Here is a 20,700-nt window from a genome sequence, read left to right as displayed (position 1 = left end):
TTTTCTGAAATGATCCTGCTGAATCTTTTTTGTATTCATTTTATATATATCCTTTATTGGCTTAAGAGTAAGCCTTGCCATTTTATCATCCTCTTCCCCAGGAGAAAATAAGCACTTTCTTTAAACTGGGACAATCTTATATTTCTATTTGGAAAACTAGCAAACAAAATGCTTAGTAAATATCTGTTTATTGAATCTTCATCAATTGTATACTATTCATGAAGGAAAAAAAATGCATTATGTTGGGTCCATTTGTTTTTCCAATTTTCCTTATTTGTTTTTTGCATATATGTATATAATATATAATATGTATATGCATATATACATATATGCAATGTATAATAATATATGCATATAAATGCATATATAATATATGCAAAAAACAAAGAGGGAAAGTATATATAATATATATTAATATATATATAAAAGCAAATATCTGTCTCTCAAAGAAATTTCTGTGTGATTAAAATGGTTTCAAAGTAATGCTATGTAAAGAACTTGAGACTAGAATAACAAATAGAAGTATAATTGCAGTGCAATCTTATCTTAATGACAGATAGAATCCCAGGGACGAGCAGGAGTCAGAGACATTACTTATGAAAATTCCAAGACATTCTTTTTCCTTTATATCTGGCTTATTTTGCAAGCCTTGAAAAAAAGAACAGCACACTTCCAGAAAACAATTTGTAAACAGAAAAGTCAAGGGAAATCTTATAGTCATTTAGAAGAATAAACACTTTAAATGTGGGAATTCAAAATCAGCGATCAGACTTTGGCAATATAAATGTTTTCAACAGATCTATATAGGTTGAAATTTCTAATGGTTAAATGAGCTTTCAGAATATAGAGCTTAAAAGGACCTTATGTATCACTTGGTACAAACCAGTCCAGTCCCTTCATTTTATATATCTTTCTCATGGTCACTCAGATATCTTCTTTTACCTTTGTGTTTCTTTCTCTTTGATGAGATTTAAAAAAAAAAGTATATTAATGTATAAATCAAGAAAATAGTTATTCTTTTATTTTTATGTCATCTATTATTATCCTTCCCCTAACACAATATCTATAACACCCTTATGTCAGATTATATTGAGAGGCAGTTGGATGATATATTGGATAGATGTTGGACATTGAGTCAGGAAGACTTAAATTCAAATCCTACCTGATCCTACATGGGTGACTCAACTATGTGATTTTAGGCAAGATACTTAACCTTGGTTTCCCTATCTGTAAATGGGAATAATGACAGCTCCCCCTTCTCAGGGATGCTATAATCAAATGAGCATAATATATGCAAAAAGCTTCGAGAATATTTAAGAGCTATTACATACATGTTAATTATTCTTATAACTCCCTGATTATAAAAATAACTAGCAATTTTTGTCATGAAGCCATACCTACTGGGGGTGATATAGTGGATAGAATCAAGAAGATTAAGTTTCCTAAATTAAAATCTGGCCTTAGACACTTACTAGCTCTGTGACCCTGGTCAAGTCATTTAACCCTATCACCCTCAGTTGCTCACCTGTAAAATGAGGTAGGGAAGGAAATAGCAAACCACTCTAGTATCCTTGCCAAGAAAACCCTAAATTGAATAGGATATTGTAATGGGCTGAGGCTTGAGTTGATGCACTGAGGTCCCAAGCACATGAGATTAATAGTAATTGGACCATACTCTAGTAATATATAAGCTTGGAGAAAGAATGGCCCCCGCCCACTCTTTGTGCAAGTCCTGATGTGTTGTATAGGAAATGACGATTTTGGTGGGTGGAGGCAGGGGAGGGGAAAAAGAAGGGGAAGGAGAGACTGCTTGCATTTGCCATTGCACCATCCCTTTCAGCTCAGATCCCCCTCTGTTAGCTGGCTTCCTGTAGCAGCTGCCCATATTGCTATCGCAATCTTTCTTGCCCATATGCTATCGCAATCCTTATTCATCTCTTCACTTCAATAAAGATTGAAGATTTTTCCCTTAACCTGAATTCCTGACTCTGGCTGATTTTAAATACGCGGTCATTACAGGATATGACTGAAATGACTGACAAACAGCAGCAACATTTGACACTAAGTGATCAATCAAATCAGCTCAGTGGGGTAAGACTTTGAGAGGTAAGAGAGAAAAGGTGTAGGAAAAGACTATTAAAGAAGCAACTAGTCTGTGATGAGGGAAGGGAGGAGAAAAAGCACTCTCTAGTAGCTACTCATAATAGTTATAAGAAGTAAATGCTAAGCTCAGATGTATATCCTAAGGGCCTTCAGATTCTGTCAGCATCCTCTAAATGTCACTATCCTAGGGCAAAGCTTCAGTCACCCCATCCTAGCTAAGACTGAACTTCATCTTCCCATGGATCGCTGAAGTAGAGGCAGTAAATTGGTATGGTAGGCTTGCAGTCAGAAAGAAAAGCTGAATTCAAATCTAGCCTCAGGCATTAAGTGTATGATCCTGTTCCCCTCTGTTCACTTCAGTTTCCTGAATTATAAAATAGAACTAGCATCTTTTTCAGGGCTGCTCATCCATCCAATGGTATCTGGCTGGCTTGCATTCAACTGTCACCTGCAGCTCCAAGAAGCTGTAACATGTGCAGTGGCCATATCCTAGTAAACCATCTTGGCAGATGGGATAAACCAGATTGAGAGTAACTCATAAGCCTCAGATCTGTCTATGAATTAAAGAGGGAAGGTCTTTCCCAAGTATGCAAAGACTTCCCAGGGCAGATTGGGCATGTGAGAACAATTTGTTCCAAAGCCCATTAAGTCAGTTAAAAAAGGTGTTGTGGAGCCCTTAGAGTCTGGTTAGACATTGAAGAGACAAAAGTCTTCCATCGCATCTGAGGCAATTACCAGTTATCTTGACTTTTGTCACTGGACTTTGATGACTTGGAAGAAAGACTGAGACCGACAACTGTACAATTGTGCCTTGCTGAAATCCAGTTCAACACATCTTAACCTAGGGAACTGCTACGCTATTTCCCCAATCTGGAAGTGGGTTTTGAAGTCTACAACATCCTACTTCCATCTCCAGCTGGCTCTAAAGACCATCCTCTAATAAATATCTTTGGACACTTAAGACTCAAGAAAGGGTTTTTTTTTTTTTTTTTTTCCTTGCTTAGTGTAAATTCCTAGGTTTCCCTTCATTAGTTTAGGAAGTCATTGCCCATAAAATAAAGGAATTGAAATGGGTGTGAAAAACTTAATAAGTTTTGTATTGTTATCCTTTTTCAATATCATTATCACTGATAGAATTCTAATCCTTGTTCCCAGCCTAGAACCCTGGAGAAATCTGTAATCATGGGTCTTATAGAGTAACAAGCAGGACAACAAGCTCTGTGACCACACCATCTGGTTGAGACATACCACAGAAATCAGCCAATAACAAAGTAGCACCGGCAGGATGTAGAGCAAGATGTCTGACCACAAACTACCTGCACACTAATCCTTTTCTGTTGTCCTTTAAGGGAATTTACGATAAAGTTGGGCTACCTAGAGTACCTAGAGTAAAACATATATGGTTGAAATGGAAAATTAAGAGCAAATTGAACTTGGGAGACATTATTGATTAGATACAAGAGTCAGAAACTAAAAATAAGGCATCTACTGTGTGAAATAGAAATGTTGATACCATCTTTATAAATGGGCTAATTGGAAAAGGGGAGACAATTTTAGGAGTCCAAGTTTTATTAAGAAAGAAAATGAATTGAAAATAGGATATCCTACTATGGATTGACCATAGGCAATTGAACTTTTAACATAAATGGATACATACATGTTTAGGGTTTGTTGTTGTCTGTTATTTTACTTTAGATGGATTTCCTTATCTTCTTCAGGCTATTAGGGGAATGGCTACTTATAGGAAAGTCCTTTGCTTATGCAGTACTCCCAGCCTCCCACCTAACTTTTATTCCCAAGATTTCTAGACTTAATAAGCCTATTTTAGCTGAGAACTCCCAGATTCTGATCTGCAAGCTTGAATGGCGTTATAGATGTGTTTCCCCACAATCAGCTGATATGTTGAATTAACAGAGGATCTGAATGGGAAGGGTCAAAATTAGGAAAGATCTTACAACCATGTATAGGCTATTTTGTATGGGGTGGAGAATGAATCAAAGAAAACTGTTTTTTTGTCTGAACTTCAAATTTGTACTTCCTAAGGAACTGAGAGTAATACAACCTAATTGAATTGGGAGAGAAGGAAAAACCAAGAAATTAGATATATGTGGACAAAGGAAAGTAATGTGGTACAGTGAAAAGAACCTAGGGACTTGGATTCAAATCCAGTCTCTGTTGTGTACCTGTAACCCTGGGCAACTCATTTAATCTTCTTTATAAAATTTGTTTTCTATATTGTTATCTATAAAATCTGTGGCCTCTTCTGCCTTAATTCTAAAATCCTAGCCTGTAAAGATTTTTTTGTTATTTTTCTATAGTTTTTTATAGTGTGCCTACCTAAAAGTTCTATTCCAAGAATATTCTGAGTATAGTGAATCTGCTCTTGCAACTCTAAATGATTAAAATTTAAATGATTAAATGAATTATGAGTTCCCCATTTGTGGGTAAAATATTGACTATCAAATAGCACAACTGTAATCCCTAAACTCTTGTCCAAAGAGATTAATCCTTTTATCTTTTGTCTTGCTTCAAGAAAAACAAAACAAAACAAAAACCAAAGGAGAATGAAAAGGATCCATCTAGGTGGTACCATTTATAGAATTCTAGTCCTTGAATAAGGAAGATCTGAGTTCAAATCCTGTTGTACAGGATTTGTACAGCTAGTACAGTGCTATTGTGTGATCCTGAGGAAATCACTTAACTCTGTATTCTTCAGTTTCTTTATCTGTAAAATGAGCCAGAAAAGGAAATAGCAAATCATTCCAGTGTCTTTGCCAAGCAAATCCCAAATAAAGTCAAAAAGAATCAAGTATAGTTGAACAATTATTATCACCTAGCCTATGTCCACCAAAACTCTTTTTTCCCCCTTTTTTCTTAGTTGTCCATGTATCCTTTTTTATTGAACTTTAAGGACATATTTAATTTTCTTCATGCTGCTCCTTGTGGCTAATCCCTCCATCTCCACAATTGTATTACTTTTAGTCATCCCTGTTCAATGTCAAGATATACTATCACAAATCAATCTAATTCAGCATTTATTAAGTGACTGTAATGCACAGGGCTCTGAGCCAGGTGCTGATTGCTGCCCTTGCTAATGATATTTGCTATAGCTCCTGCTGTGCCACTGTGGTATTGATCTTGTTTTAAAAATGGTCCTAAACCTGGATTCTCTTGATTCTCACTTTAGACCCAATAGAAGTAATCTCAGGCTCCTAACTTTATTTGTGAGTGATCCTCAATAGAGTTTTGGTCCTTCATTCATGACTTGCCCTGCTTCTTCCAAATCAATCATCCAACAAACATTTATTAAGCACCTGCTATGTGCCAGGTGTTATTCTGTGTGTGGGAATGAGAGGAAGGGAGATATAAATACAAAAAATGATAATCTCTTCTTTTGAGACTTGAATTCTAAACATTGCCCTTTTTATTATCTTTCTCCAGTATTTTTGTTTGTTTTGGGTTTATTTATTTTTCACCAGATATTTGATTTCATTGGAATAGGGAATGAATTTCAGTGGAATAAGAAGTAGTGTCTTTACCAAGACAGATTGGAAACTCCTCTGAAATTTACAATCTTAAAGAGAGTTGCCTGGCTCGCTGACATGTTAAATGATTAGATAGTTGACTTTGCAGCATCCCTTGGAATCTGCCCCGTGGTGCCTTCTGGTTTAGGTGATGCAGAACCAAAATGAAAATCTGTCCCTGAATCAGATGTGTCCTTTGTTTCAATATCAAGCACTCTCATCAGCCTTCTAATGACTGATTGCAAGAATGACTCACCTGTACCTCATATTAACCCTTCGTATGCCAGAAGCAGTTTCATAGAATACCAGACAGGAAATAAAAATAACAATCTGCAAGATGGTGAAAATATACACAGAGATTAAGGACAAATATTTACTTTCCAGAGCAACTTTTCACTAGATTTTGATCAGTACTAATATGGCATCATTCACTATTGTACTTTGGGAATATTCTATGATATTATTTTATGTTAATAGAGTGTCCTCTTTTTGAAAAAAAATTAATATAAGGAAGGGGAAAGATAAGTAAGGACTTGAGAAAATATGAGAAAATAAAAACAAATGTTATTAATTCCTTTTAAAGCATGATTTTTAAGGATTAATACTTAAGGGGTGGTGGAGAGTATTTTGACATGGGACAGGGGAATCCAAAGATTTTTTTTTTGGACCAGCATGATCCAGTGGTCCAATTTGGGGTCCATTTCTGCTTCTGTCACAAATTACTGAATGATTCTGAGTCTGTGGGATTTGTTTTACTCATATGTAAAATGAAGAGACTAAAAAAAGATATTATGATCTCTTTAATAAATTGGTTTAGTCTATGGACCTTTTTGCAAAATAATGCTTTTTAAATGAATACAAAAAATTGAGGCCAAGTCTAAAGCAATAAAGATGTACTTTTTTTTTTCTTTTTCAAAGTTACAGACACCCTAGGCTCCAGGTTAAGAAACTCCTCAAATAGATTATCTTCAAATTTCTCTAGTTTCACAAGTCTGAGTCTATATCTTAATTAACATTTTTAGAGATTTCTCATTTCAAAGAGTTGAATAGAATCTTTATGAAGGCCAATTCTATTTGAATAATTTTAACATTTGCTTTGAGCATGTGCAGTTTTATCAGTCTTTTGTTGGTCTCTTCACTGTTCCTTCTCATTTACCCCTATTTGCTTTAGGCACTTTCTGTTAAATTGGGTCTTGGCTTTTTTCATTACCACTAAAGTGCAAATAATTTAAAATAAGCCAAAACTTTAAATATTGGAGGCCCTAAAATATTTTCCCTCCCAATCCATTCCAATAGGTGTTTATTAAGTGCTTACAGTTAGAGAATTTATTAGGTTAGGAATATAAAGATAAAACAAAATGAATACAAAATAAAAGTCCTTGCTGTCTTCAAGGAGCTTACATTTTGGTGGAAACTTTGAGGGAGAGTATTATACTTGGCACTAATAAATATGAACTGAGGAGTGACAATATGTTACAGTGACCAATAGTAGTTGAAGAGAAAAGAACTAGCATTGTGCATAATCAGAATATGTTTTCATTGGGATAGAGATCAAGTTCTTAAAGACTGGTTGACTTATATGCATCTATCCACCAGTGGCAAATAGGACAAGAAGGGGAAATGTGATGGAGTGTACATCTGTGGCCTTCCCCTGAAATCACACTATTCATTTTGAAATAAATAAGGCCAGTCCTCAAACAAAATCATGAAATATTCACATTTTAAGGCTATTGATTTAGTTTGCATTTATCTCAGGGTAATGTATTTTCTCTATAAATATCACCTCAAAAATATTAAAAGCTGATTTTCTTAAAATACATCATTTAAAGGAGCAAAACAATACAGATATTGAGGCTTGCAGTTGAAAGTTATCTAGAAACACAAAGAATGAATAAGGGTCTCCTATTCATGGCCTGGGGTGGAAAGGGGACAAAGAAAATCAACCTGAGCTCAACAGTGATTTGAAATCAATGAAGGCATAAGAGGGGGTAAGATGATGAAATGAAAAACTGGAATTACATTCTGTTCAGGCCAGGAGATGAGTGCCAGTACCTAACACAAATGCCAACAGTGAAGTCTTTCAGTTTTTACCATCCCTACAGCAGTTCTGAGACAATGATATATGAAAATGTATTGACTTGAAAGGAGAAATTAATTAAAAATGAGAAATTCATAAACGTTGAGGCTGTAGAAATCTCTGGGGTCATTGCCTTCCTGCAAAGGGAAGTTTTCTTCAGGTGCTCACAGTGAGTAGTAACTCCCTCTATGACAACTTCATATGACTGAAATGAATGTAAAGTCTCTCTACCAGCTTGAGTGCCTGCACTTTTGTTTCCACTACCTGTTCAGGTAATCAGTCAGAGAGCAATCTCAACGCTCTTGCTCATGTCAATTAAATTGGGTCAAAAGTGTAACAGCAGGAAAAAAAAAGGGAGAGAGAGAACAAAAAATAAAGAGAGAGAGAGAGAAAGATCAGACAGTTATCCAGTGAAAGCCCAAGACACCAGAGTACCTTATGGTATGTGCAAACAATTCACTACACAATTTCTAAGGAGAGTAAGCTCACAAACTGTTGAATGCTGTTTTCCTTTGGGTAAAATTTTAATTAAAAAAGCAGCATGGATGCAGGTTTCAGATCGTGACTATTCAAATAGCTGAGAAAGCTGTTTGAATTTTAAAACCTTATAGTATGTCATTTAAAAAAAATATGGTTTGCATGAATTTAAATATAGTTTCACCAAATTTTGTAGAGGAAAGAATCTGCAGAAATGTTTGTAGAATGGCTTGATAGGGATCTGTTCTAGGTCAGCCAATTGTTTTAGATCTCAGTAGTGATGGTTTCCTTTCTCAAATGATCACAGTAAGTTATTCATTTTAAAACTACCTACAGGAAAACAGAACAGATATCTTTTTTCTTTTGTAAAGCAATTGCATGAACTAAAATGGAGGAATTGCCCAGGAAGCAAGGCGTCTATAAACACTTGCTTTCCCTATGAACTTCCTCTGCTTTGACTTCCCATTCCTAGTCAGGTTCAGTTGAGTCATGGGGAAATCCAGACTGAAATTTGAGAAGGGAACACCATTGCCCTTTTCTCATACTCATGCTTTGTTAAACTTTGCCAGGGTATAAGGTACTTATATCATAGGTTTTAGTTCTTACTCAGGTTTTCTTAAAGAGTATTCAATATACAAATACATATAGCACAGGGCAGGTAGTTGTTTCATATTCACAAAATAAATGTAGAAAGTCACAAAAGATAATAGCATTGACAGGATGACTTAAAATGTGATTATATTACTTAATTTAATGTCACTATTAAAATGTCTCAGAAAGCTGATATGTAAACCTCATCAGTATTTAAAGCAGTTTTCAGAACTGCTGGTAAGGCATTTTACATTCCATGTCAGTTTTGCACTGTCTTCCTCAAAGTCTATATTTTCTAGAAAATAAGACCAAGACCTTTTTTTTTTGATGGCTGTCATCTCTAAGAACCCTGGAATAGTTGGTGGATGCTGCTCTCCTTGTTGCTGTTCATCTTTACTCCAAAAGACACATGACCTCTGGATTTCTTAAGCTCAAAATATCACTTCAAATTCTAGACATTTCAGGAACATTTTTTTCTAAAATCAGGAAAGAACAAATACAAAAGAAATATCTGAAACACAGGCTAAGGCTTATCCAGGCAGAAAATCTACTTATGATTACATGGCATCCAACTTGGAAGGTATATTAAACTGATTTTCTCTCAACTATTATGTAAGCAATTCAAAATGGACCTCACAGAATCCAAAGCCAGAATCTAGAGACATTATTTATTCCTCTTTAAATATCCATTAAGTCATGAGCTCTTCCTGTTCAGCAGCCAATAAATGGCCTCTCTTAACACTGTATTGTGCCAGCCTCAGTCCTGAGTCAGTCACATATGATTCGTATGAAGCAGAAAAGTGAGCTTTCTGAATGTCTTGTTTAACCTCTGCTCCAATGATAAGAAACAAAATTCCTCCTTGGAGCCTAACAAATTATCTAACCAAATTATTAGCTCCATGATTAATTCTAACCAGTTATTAATATATTAGATAATTTGTAAGACTCCAAGGAAGAATTGTCTAATTGATAGAATTTATGATAGAACTTGTAATGGATAGGATATTGGACTTAAAATTAGGAAGACCAGAGTTTAAAACCCTTCCCTAAATACTTACTAGTTATGTGGTCTTGGGAAATTCATATAACTTGCCTGTGCCTTGATTTTATGAAATGTAAACTGAGGGGATTGGATTCAATGTCTTCTTATTGTTTCTTTCATTTCTAAAATTTGGATCCTAACTATGCCCAAAGGACTATCAAACTGTGCATACCCTTTGATCCAGCAATGTTCTTTACTGAGTCACTATGCAAAAGAGATCATAAAAATGGAAAAGGACCCACATGCACAAAAATGTTTGCAGCAGTTTTGTAGTGGCAAGGAACGAGAAACTGAGTGGATGCCCATTAGCTGGAGAATGGCTGAATAAGTTATGGTATATGAATGTTAGGGAATATTATTCTATAAGAAACGATCAGCAGGATGATTTTAAAGAAGCTTGGAGAGACTTACATGAACGGATGCTAAGTGGAGTAGAACCAGGAGAACATTGTACACGGCAACAAGAGTATGTGATGATTAATTCTGATGGACTTGGATCTTTTCAACAATGAGGCAATTCGGGCCAATTTCAATAGCCATTTGCATCCAGAGAGAGGGCTATGGAGACTGAATCCCCATTATATTTTCACCTTTTATGTTGTTGTTGCCTAGCCTTTTTTCTCAAGCAGACTCTAGTGACTTGCCTGGGGTCATATAGCTAGTAAGTGATTGAAGCCGGATTTGAACTCTTTTAAGATGAGTTTTTCTGACTGAGTTTGGCACTTTATCCATTAAACCAGCCAGTTGCCCCAGTAAACTTTTAAGAAATGTGTATGGATAGATGAAAATGAGATAGAAAGAAAATGAGATTCCAGAGCAAACTCCTGCTTACATTGTCAAGCTGAGTCCCCAAAAGATAGTTGACTACATTTCTCCCCAGAGAGAACAATAATACTGAAAGGAATGGGATTCTAGTATAGCTGCTCTTGAACTTCTATCTGATAATGTCCCAATTATCAATTAATTAATTTATTGGCATCAATTGTTCTTCCAAATCTTCAGATTTACTATAATGAAGGTATAGCAAGAACTATAGCATCAACCTCTTTCTCAAAATGCTGACCACATATCAATTGACTTTCTCCTTGCATAATGTCTTATGGGCAGAATAGGCTTAAACTTTAATTCCAGTATTATCTGTGGTCTTAAAAGTTCTCTTCTTCCTTTGTGGAATGCTCATCACTAATATTCTCTCCATAACAAGGGGTCAAAACTACTGAAAATGACACCAGTAAAAGACTGTCTTCATAGCTCTATCTGCCACTCACTCCTGTTCTGGAAAACTCTGCTATCAACCAAATCTTGGTGCCAATGGGATTTCTGATGAATTGGATGAATTTCTGAAGCTTATTTGTCACCTGGACACTCCCATATGAGGATACCATTCTAGCAAAGATTAAGAAAGGATAAACACAAAAATATCTTCTACTTAGATCACCCAGGAAAAATAGTTTCCTTTCCTCTCTGAAGTCTTCACTTGCAAGCTTTCATCACAGAGATGGAGAGAATATCATTTGGATCTTTTGTAGTCCCACTCACTTTTGGATTATCCTGTCCTGAGGCATTTGTACTTCTGGCTCTGAAGGTAAGCAGATAAATTTATACCAATCCTAGCTCTGAGATACCCTAGAACAGAAAAAAAAAAATTCTCCAAAGTTCCACATATAAGTAGGAGGCAGAGAATAACTGTATGCTTCAGGTTCTGGGCTTCATTGGTCCATATAAAGACACCTGGCCTAGTACAGTGGGTTTAAGGTTAATCTTGATTTCAAGACCTGCCTTAAAAATATATCAGCTATATGATCTTGGACAAATCACTTTACTTCTCAGTTTATTTAGATAATTATTTAAAATTTTAAGTTGCAGAAAAGATGGTGAAAGGATTTTTCATACCAGAAATTGCCTTTGTCTATGAAATCACTTTAACCAAAAATATGGTTGAAGCTGGAAATGAGAATATTGACTAACTTGGATGAACTTAAATACACTAATGTACATTCCTAACTCAAAGATATATGGACATTTTATTGAAAAGATTGTCCATTTTTCTCCATATTTAATATCTACATATATTTTTTCTTTTTTGCTAATAGAATAAAACTTTTGGCAGTGAAATATGACATCAGTTTATAAGCACAGACTTTATTTGTCTCTTTTGAGATGTTCTACTGTTACATCCTGAGTAAAGTTTGTCATTTTAAACAAATTTAACATACAACATCCAATCTAGAACATACATTATAGATCTTTGCTTGTTATTCACTTGAAATTGTTGCTAACAAAAGCATTTTCTACAATAGGAAGTCTAGGTAGTCAAAATTTTATTTATATAAATTATATACGCACATAAATGAGGCATCCAGATTTATGCTTTGTGTGACCCTTTTAACTCTCTGTACTTGCAGTTAAGTTGTATATTTTTCCATAGGAGCACAGTAACTCACAAGAAAATGACTAACATTGAAAACTCAGTTAAGTCTCAAAGATAGGCATTAGTTCTCAGACATGGCACTCCTTTTGGGAAATCAAAGTTTTTATTGCTGGATAAATTAATGTTTCAAATGTATGAATACAGATGCTGTTTGCAAATTTGTCACAATCTGTCTTCCAGCAGGAAGAATTTATACTGTATACAGTAATGGAAAACAGAAAAGTGCATATTTCACTAAATTGCAGCTGTGTGGAAGATTTATATGGTTGTTTTTTTGTCAGTGAAACATGTACTGAAACACCCATGTATTTCACTTGTGTGTTGTAAATGGATTGTGTGTATTTATTTTTAAACTAATTCTACATCAAATTCACAGTATACATAAAGTTCTAAGTACGTTACCCAGCAGAAATAAACTAAATTTGTCCTTGGTAATCCCATTATTTAAAAAGACAGTTTGCATTTAAAATATTGAAGAGGATTTAACTTTTAGTATTACAACGCTAACCTTTAGGGATTTCATTCCACAAATTTTCTTACTTGTTGATATTATGTCTATATAAAGAACAATGTCAGGTAGATATTCAACTTTTACCTTAATTGATCAGGTTACATAACTAGTCCAATCCCTGTCCTAGATGCCTGAATTATTCATTTGGCTTCCATTTAATTCTGTACAGACCCAGACATAACTTTCTTTTCAATTCCATAGAATGTTAGCTTAGTGATGATTACTGTGTTCTAAAGAAAATGGGAAAATTCTAGTATTCGTTATTTATGGCAAAAGTCATAACTATGATAACAATTTTGAATTAATTCAAATATGTATGTATATATATGTATATGTATATATATGTATACATATATATACATATACACGTGTATATGTATATATATGTATACATATATATACATATACACATATATATGTATATATATAAAAAACTATTGCAACCCATTGGGTAGGACATTCATTTTACTTACAGAATTTTCTCCCCATTTTTTTTCCTTTCAGTATCATTTCTTTTTAGAAAAAAAATTCAAAACAAAGGCCAACATTTTTCAACTGTGAAGTATTGGATCCAATTACTCTCAGCAACTAAAAACAGAGTTTATTTTAATAGGATTTGCAATAAAACAAGGCATATAAAAATCAGATGCATAGGCAAAGATTTTTTCATCTTTAATCATTAAGCTACCAGTACAAATTGAGCCTTGCAGTTGTTTCATTCCCAAAGGAGATCAGAGATTTAAAGAATTCAGAGGGATTAAACATTCGTGTTTGAGTGAACATGCTAAGTGTTTTTGTGCCTTCTATCATTAAAACCGTATTTTCAATGCTTTATTTTAGATGCATGTTACAACCCTCCCTCTACCCCCACTGCCCAAATGAAGGGTTGTAACTCTTTCTAGACATTAGCATTTAAGACTGCTTTAGTGAATATCCTTATCGTAGCTATTGCTAATATTCCCTTACTTTATGCTAGCAATGAATAAGATGCAACATTTCGGAGAATCCTTCTCCTTTTCCTCATTTTCTTTCAAATTATTATATCACATTTTCTTCTCTATATAAGCATTAAAATCATGAAACTTTACTTAATTTCCCCATTGCCAATTAATTCAGGTAGAATGCATCAAACTTCTTTAAGTGCATTTATAACTATGAAATGTATCTAGGTTAAAGCCCAGTAAGGGAAGGCCCCATGAATTTTCTAACTCTCTACATTTTGCCAGTAATCCTTGATGCTTACATCTCAGTACTGTTTTATTTGGGGTTTTTTGGTTTAATGTGGGAATCAAGAGGGCAGGAGCAAAATCAATAAAGGAGAATCCATACTTTGTTACTCCTTCGTGTAAAAATTTTTGTGTAAGATGTTCATTATGGTTCATGAAAGTAGGGAGGTCCTATAATCAGCTTCAACTGGATTTACCCACTAGAATATTGTGCTTAAAAACAATACTTCTATTTACTAAGGTAATGTTCTTTGGCTTTATAGTCATGTCAGAAACTTTCTAATTAGCAGCAGGCACAAAATTAGAGATATAACATCAGATTGTGGCATGAAAGTTCATTACTAGCTAAGTAAAGTTGAATGAGCAAATACTATGACATTTTTTATCTGGGAATATTGGGAGAGAAAGAGTTTGAAATAAACTAATTATTTCTAGGATATTACCATATTTTTTAAAATGTTGGGTTATCTGTGCAGTCCTGATTTTTTTTTTTTTTTTTTTTTTTAATGGCAGCTAGGTTGCTAGATAGAGTGTTCTGGGCTCAGACATGTACTAAGTAGTTACTTAACTTCTCTTTGTCTTAGTTTCCTTTGCTGATGATAATAATGGTACTTACTTTTCCAGATTGTTGTAAGAATCAAATGGAATAATATTTAAATACTGTTTATATTTAAACAATAAATAGTAATTAAATTTATTTTTTCAAGTGAGATATGTTTATAATTTGTAATTGTAATTGTAAACTATGTAGCACAGTACTTGGTACATAGTAAACACTAATATCTGTTATTTTCCCTTCCTTTTCCTTTATGCACCTTGGAGAAACATGACCAGATCAAGTCAGAGATTAATGACAATACATAGTTCTAGATAATTGTTACAGAAGAATTAACTGTTCACTGAAGCTTTGATTTTAGGCAATATCCTCCTATTATCTTCTCTTTGAAGTGTTCCATATGATTTATATAATGCTAATACAGATATCTCCAAATCATTTCATTTAGAAATCATTATGATACTCTTAATAAGATATTTTAAATGTTATTCAATAAAATCATAGCATTTATAGGAACTTAAAAGAACTTTTAAATAACAATGATAATATTAAATTTTGATCATACAAAGAGTTAAAACCAAGAGTTCCCACTAAGATCACTCTAAATCATCACTTCATATTCCGTGCAAAGATAAAAGTTTTTATATTAATGCTTTGTTTTGTTTTGGGTTTTTTATTTTTTTAAAATAAATATGGTATGTGACAATAATCAAAGTGAACTCCCCTTAAAACTAATACAAGGATACAAGCTTTTATCAGTGTTTGTACTACTTTCATTGAGGTAGATATGAACCTGATTCTCATGTGCAGTTTTCATAGTTACTTTATTCTCAACATGGCTAAGCCTTGCCCATGATCATAGATATTAAGAAAAAAAGGTAGCCTTTTAAAATCTCATCCTTTCCTGATTCTAATTCTAGGATGTTATCCATTCTACCCTGCTATTTTTTCCATCAAGCTAAAAATGGGAATAAATATTATACTACTAAAAAACAAACAAACAAAAAAAACATACTTTGAACTTTTTCTAAATAAATTCCAAAGGGTTAGTGCAATTCCTAATGAATAAAAGATTTTGAACATCCATAAATAGCTTAAAAATTTATACTTATCTTAAGAAGATGAAATTCTTACATTAGGATATAAATTAATCCTAAATTCTGAATTCTCCAGAATGCTACTATGAGACACACTGATGAAAGGGTAGATATTTTTATGTATTAGAGTAGTCTATAAAGTAGTTCTTGAGATAGATTAACAGACTAGAAAAATACAAAATAATAACTTTGGGAAAAGATTTAACCAGAAATATTTTCCCTTTAAACATTATTATTTTAGTTCAATATGTCTGATTTTAGATTTCTGTATATTGCAATCTCTGTATGTCTTAATTCATAATGCCATGAATTAATAAATTCATAATTCATAATTGTTGATCATTCCTGTGACCAACAACAAATCTTCCTCTGGTGGTCAAATGTTTCTGGCAACAAACCTTTCTAGATTTAGGCTAGTCATCGAACAATAATCATACTACCTACAAGGTATAACTTGTAACTTGGTTGGAATCACGCACATTTTGCACATGGCTGGCATAGCTTTCTCAGAACATAAGGCCAAATCCAATTTTGTTGTGGCAGAATTAGTTAAACCTAAAGATGTAATTAAATGTTTTCTTAAAAATTTGGAATGTTAAAGCATCTCAGGATCACAAATTTGAGGATAAATTCTTACTTTTACTACTTGTAATATAGATATAGATAGAAAATAGAAAAGATTGGACTGCAAGATCTAAGTCTGCATCTTGGAACTATTTTTTAAAATTATCTCTTTGATATTAATTTCATCTACTTTTGTTTATAAAAGAAAGATAAAATCTATTGGATAAATATTAGTTGAAAGTTCTGTTTATTGGAATTCTAGTAGATGAAGCTGTTGCTGTACTAAGGAACTGACATTGCATTTAGACTAATCATAAGTGATAAAGAAAAAAAGAAGCAGTTTAGACTACTTCAGAGACATTAGTCATTGTCCAATTTAATCATTGTCAAAGCAAAATGGAGAGTTGAGGCATCATAATTACATAAAAGACCTCACTTTATTTTCACTGGAATCATCTAGATTACTTCTCAATACAGTATAACATCACCAGGTGTTTCTTCAAAAAGTGTTTCTGCCACCTTTTTTTTTTTTTTTTAACCAGAAATATATAGAAAAGAGAGTTAATGGATTTCTTATTGTACTATTACCTGAAAGGTTAGAGTTAGAAAACATAATTATTTATAGCATAATCACTTTCACTCTTTTTCTTTCTACCAACTTATATAACATGAATTATTGAGGACTGTTGTATATAGGACCATAGGCCGTGTAGACTTGAGGCTTATTTGTTTGCTTTTTTAAAAACTGATATTTTTGTGACTTATTCAACATAATTCTTAGGAATATAATTTTTAAAAGTGTAAATTTTCTTAAATGCAACCAAACAGGTTTCAACATAGGTAAGTGTAGTGATCTTTTTCTTCTTTAAAATATAATATGATGATGGTTCTCTCTGGGAGAAAGCAGGTTTCTCAGGGGAGGTTTTCTGGAAGCAGCCTTAGTTTTAGTTAAGAGTAAATAATCACCCAAAATGCAGCCAGGTAATAAAAGTTCAGATCTTTTATTGCCTCCAATATAGCCCGGTTAGTTGAGAGCCTATCTCTCTGCTTGGTTCCAAGAGCTCTTGCCACTTTGTCCTTTGCTTCTGCCTCTGCTTTCTTCAGTCTCCAGAGCCAGCAGCACTCTTCATGTAATTCCGCTGAAATCTGTCTGAGATCCTCTGTCTGTTTCTTTTATACGAGAGAGAGGAATTGTGGGATACAAGCTAGAGGGATTATGGGTTTTCTCCCATAGTGCTCTCTGGCCCTAAGAGCTTCAAGGGAGGTGTTAATTTACAAAGTTACAAAGTTTACTTTGTGAAGCTGGCATACTTGTGAACTCCAATGAATAAAGGTGTGAACACAAGCATTGTATTAATTAGTTCTACTTAGTACCTTGTTTCAGGTTCTGGCCCAAAACATCTTCTTGTAAGATCGAATCAATAATCTATCAACTCTGATGAGTTAGCAATTTGTAAAGATTCCAAACAGGTAAGTCATTTAACTATAATAACCATGATTATCCACTGGCTTGCTTTGCATTATCTTACTTCTCACTAAGTATAATTTATGTCAAATTCTCAAAAAAAAAATTTTCTAAATGTACATAAAAACAGAATGATGAAATTTAAATTTGGAAGGGATTTTAGAAATTATCTAGACCAAAGATACTTAACCTGGATTTGTGAAATTCTTTTTTTTTCCCCTTTTTTTAATAAAGGCAACTATTTCAATATAATTGATTTCTTTTTAATCCTATTTATTTTATTCATTAAAAGTTATTTTGAGAATGGGGTCTTCTAAGCATTATCAGTCTTCCAAAGAGATATATCACATAAAAAAAAAATAATCTCTATCTACACTCAACCCCTCTCTTTTTCATCTAGGAAATGAGTCCTAAAAGTATGGAGGTGGGTTAACCAAAGTGAAATATGTAGTAAGTAATCAAGAATGAACCCATCTCCCTCTAACTCCAAATTGTATTTTTCTGCTTCTCTCTTCACATCAAGCAGCTTTAAAGCAATTCAATGAGACAGTCTATCAAATATTTCCACTTTGATATCTTGGATTTTCCAATATAATTATAACATAGTCAGTTAGTGATTTAGTAATTTATATACATATATGTATATATAAACATATATGTATGCATTCAATATTTTAAAGCATTGATAAAACACTTGTTCTGACCAGGTTGTTGTTTGTCCTTAATTTTTTAAAGAGAAGCATGACATTAGTAAGGTGATTTCAGTGAGGGAGGGCTGTATAAACTCACCAGCCTCATTTTCTCCTATAGTCATATAGGTCTAGTGGCAAGATACAAATCAGGATCAGTGGAGATGTCCCTAGATACAGAGGGGAACCTTGTCTTTTTTAAATTAAGATCTTTAACAGGCCTCAGTTTGACTGAGAAAATGTGCAATTTGGAATTAAGGCTAGATAAGAAATATTATTTTATGTAGTAAAAAAAAAAAAAAATCAATCTGGGAGGGGAAGATTTCTCAGGGTTTCTGGCCAAAACTGAAACGATTTCTATTATGTTCATTCTGAGCCAATACAGACTCAAACAATGACCAAGTGGAACTCAGCCTGTAACCTATTGTTGATCAATCAAGGAAAGCCAGGGTGATTTGGGTTTCAGGCATGGTCCTAGCCTGCAAATCAAAAGAATCTCGGGAGGTTTCAGTGATCAAAATTTACATTCTTTTGAGCAGAGTCCCTACAGGTAATAGTATGATACTCTATATGGAAAGATGAAAGAAAAGCGAGACAAGAAAAGCCAGCTATTGTGTTAAACAAGCTTTGGAATTGGAATTGTAATAGAGAGAGACAACAAATTCAAGGGCGTGGTCTCTAGGGAAGGGAATTTTGGTCTGATGAGTCATAGTTGATTCACTGATAAATGAGGTAATTAATTGACACATGCTTTCCAGAAGATGATAGTATTGATCTGATTACTTAGCCCAGATTAAGAAGTGGAAAACAAGCAGTAGGGCAAGATAACTTAGGTACATAGCTGAATGGATTATAAAGCAAGTCTAGATGTAACTAGGTATGTAAATTTAAACTCAGTGACCAACAGAATTGCCTTAGGGCAAGCATTCCAAATTTTCCAAGTATATTGGTCCATTGAAGAGAAGCAGGGCAGGACCAAAACTACTAGGATAGATAAGCTATAAGAGATATGAAGAAGAATTAAGATGTTCGCAATATCATACCTCTGAGATTTTCTTCCTTGACTGGGATTTATGCATCTCAGAAGATCACGTTACCATAATTAAAACCAGATTGCTGAAAGTCAAGAAGAATCTCTCTTACATATTTATTTTCTTTTTTTTTTTGTACTGAGTTTATTTATTTTTAATATACATTGCTTTATGAATCATTTGGGAGAGAAAAATCAAAGCAAGAGGGAAAAAACCATGGGAGAGATTAAAAAACAGAAAAAAAGAAGTGAACATAACATGTGTTAATTTACATTTAGTCTCCTTAGGTCTTTTTTCTATACACAAATGGCATTTTCTGTCCAAAGTCTATTGGGATTGCTGTAGATCACTGAACCACTGAGAAGAACCAAGCCTTTTATAGTTGATCATCACACAATCTTGCTGTTTTCTTACATATTTATTTTCGTTATGTGGAAATATATCATTTGGAATATAGCATAAGAGGATATTGGTGAATATCCATATCAATGACTTTTCCTCTGCTTCAGTGGGCTATGTCCTCAACTGGATCCCAGAAAAAAATGTAGGAATAGAAAATCTGAGTCTTTTCTTTTCTCTCTCTCTCTCTCTCTTTCTCTTTTTTTAAGTCTCTTTCCCTAACCACCAGATTCTTATATTTTTTGAAAGTCTGATATTATTATCAAATTTGATATCGAACAGGTAATCTTAAATTCTTCTCTGAAACAGAATAGATTTTTTAAGCTTCAGCATTTTGGAAGCACTAAGGCTATGGGTACCACACAGCTAAGTCTCCATTATCAATAAATGATTTTCATAATCATAGCTCTCAACTCAGACAAATAGTAATTTTAGAAGGTGGTGCTCTCTCTCCTCCTACCCATAAAAGGGTAGACACTAATTTTAAAGTCTGTGAAACAAAGGGCTCATGAATTTAACTTTGCTTATGTTCAGCCTCTACTTAGATGTATGAAGGAAACTAGTCATAATGAGTCATTCATTTACTATTTCATTTTTTTCAACACATCTACTATTCATTTTCATAGACTTAATTAATTTTCTAACTAAGCCCCACCTAGCACTCACCTTTTCAGTTTCTGTCAAATGAACCACTATTTTCCCAAACTTCCAGGTACATAACTTTGGTCTTAAACTCAATTATTCACTTTTCCTTATCCCACCCTCTTACCCAATCAATTACCAAGTCTAGTCACTCATGACTCCAAGATGTTTTTTTTTTAAAACCAGCTACTTTCTCTATTCAAAATACTGCTACTTCAGTCCAGTCCCTCCTTGCCTTTTTTTTGAGTTAATTTAATTGAGTTTCTTAATTGGTC

This window comes from Antechinus flavipes, chromosome 3, assembly GCF_016432865.1.
Source record: "Antechinus flavipes isolate AdamAnt ecotype Samford, QLD, Australia chromosome 3, AdamAnt_v2, whole genome shotgun sequence".
Lineage (NCBI taxonomy): Eukaryota > Metazoa > Chordata > Mammalia > Dasyuromorphia > Dasyuridae > Antechinus > Antechinus flavipes.
The sequence above is the reverse complement of the archived record's forward strand: the minus strand, read 5'-3'. Positions refer to the sequence as shown.